We start from the raw sequence: 2,243 nt of genomic DNA on the forward strand, positions 1-2,243 counted from the left end.
GCCTGGTCTGTAACTGTAAGTTACGGTGACTGTAGCGCCCGGAGAAGAAGCTCGGCTTGTACGTTGCAACGCTGTTGCGTCTGTGGGGGAGGGGGTGAATGCTAAGCTCAAACGTTGCGTAGCCTCGCATTGATTGCTTGCTGTTTGCTCAGCCTGTTGAAGTCTTTGCGAGGCTACGTAATGCTTGAGTCGAGCATCCACCACCTCTATCACCGGTGTTACTTAATTGTAACGTACAAGCCGATCGTCATCTCCGGGCTCTACAGCCCCTGTAACTTTCAGTTACAGGCCGAGCTTCAACCGCAGTCGATATGAGGCTACGCTGGCTGTTGCTTCCATAGCTGAAGCTTGGCTTTTACGTTGCAATGCTATAGCATCCGTGGGGGTGGGGTGTATGCTCAGCTAAACGTTACGTAGTCTCGCATTGATTGCGGTTGAAGGTTGCTCTGTAACTGTAAGTTACGGCGACTGTAGCGCCCGGAGAAGAAGCTCGGCTTGTACCTTGCAACGCTGTTGCATCCGTGGGGGAGGGGGTGAATTCTTAGCTCAAACGTTGCGTAGCCGATTGCGGTTGTTTGCTCAGGCTGTTGAAGTCTATGCGACGCTACGTAACGTTTGAGCCGAGCTTCCACAGCGAAGTCTTTTGTGCAGATGCTTCCTGAAGAGTTTAATGTTCCACAAGTATCCAGTTCCCAAGTGTTGGATTTGCCTCAAGGGAATGACGAATCTCAAGGGAATGAGGAACTCAAGGGAATGTTGGATGGAGCCCAAGTGCCTTGTGATGAAACAGAAGTGTTGGATATGCCTCAAACGTTAGATGAAACAGAAGTGTTGGATATGCCTCAAACGTTAGATGAATCAGAAGTGCTGGATAAGCCTCAAGTGTTTATAGAATCAAAAGTATTGTATATGCCTCAAGTATTTGTTGCATCTAAAGAGCCCCAAGACGTGTTTTTTAATGTGGATTTTTAACTCATTGCACAAAGGAGGATCAGGAATGGGATAACATCCGAGACTTTTTATACAATGTTTCGGAATCTTTGGAGGCTTTGGATTTACGTACAGTTGTGAAACCCTGTTGGAAAAGACAGTATCCATTAAATCCAGGAAAACCCTTGGATCAATAAAAAAACAAAGGAAACGCATATATTATGTAAATATCGCATAGTATTGAAAGTATTGTGTTGTATTGTAAATTTGAATGTATTGTATTATAATATAAATAAATAAAACCCTGGGGTTTATTTTTTTCAATACTGTTTGTCATTCTCTTTTAATTAAAAGAAATATGCATGATAAATTAAGAAAAAAGTATTTTTTTAGTAAATTTTTTTCATAGTTTTTAGGTTTGGGCTCTTGAACTTAATTTGGAATACAAATTAATGTTAAACAAAAAGAAACATCAAGAATTCAACGGAAATATGGAAAATATCGGTATGAAATTTTTTGTTTCTTCTTTTCTGGTATTTTAAAATCTATGAGATAAAAGTATATTTTAATCATCATTCTTAATAAAATGGTAAAGTTTCAGTTGCAACACCTTCGTGCAACTGATGCACTCGAGTCGGTCTTTTGCTGCCTCGTTCCCTTACAGCCGAATTCCGTCGCACTGTTCTAACAGACACGTCCCGCATTGATACTTGCGGTTATTTAACGCAATGTTACTTGTGTATTAACATTGAAGGTTCTACGAACATGTAGACGTACTCGGTCATTAAGTGCAGGTGGTCGGTCACTACGTTGTCCATGGTGGGAAGTCATGCCGTAAATAAGGTATTCTTGAGACTATAGATCTATGAGTGTTGAATTCTCACACAATTTCTGAAATGGAATGTCTCATGCGTCTTTTTCCAACTACTATTCTCTGTTAATAGTTGGTTAATTTTCGTCTTGCTGCCATAGCTACATCAGAAACATTCTCAGATAACTTGAAAAAAAAATATAATTTCAGGCAGAGCACTACCTATATATATATTTTACACGCGATACTTCAGTCATATGTATATTTGCATATCAGACTCTCCCATGACTTATGTCACCTCAGTGTATGATATTAAGAAAATTTAAAACAGGATCGAAATGTAGTTTCTGGTGTGACAAAAAGGATTTGTTAGCTTTCTCCTCGTAAGCGATTTTATTAGCTCGTAAGTATTTGCGATTACATTGTCGACGAAAACTTCATCACAAGATTGAATTAAGCTGAGCAAACTTGCGTTTAAAAAATAAACCTTATACTAATCTAG

Source organism: Parasteatoda tepidariorum, chromosome 8 (assembly GCF_043381705.1).
Source record: "Parasteatoda tepidariorum isolate YZ-2023 chromosome 8, CAS_Ptep_4.0, whole genome shotgun sequence".
Taxonomy (NCBI): domain Eukaryota; kingdom Metazoa; phylum Arthropoda; class Arachnida; order Araneae; family Theridiidae; genus Parasteatoda; species Parasteatoda tepidariorum.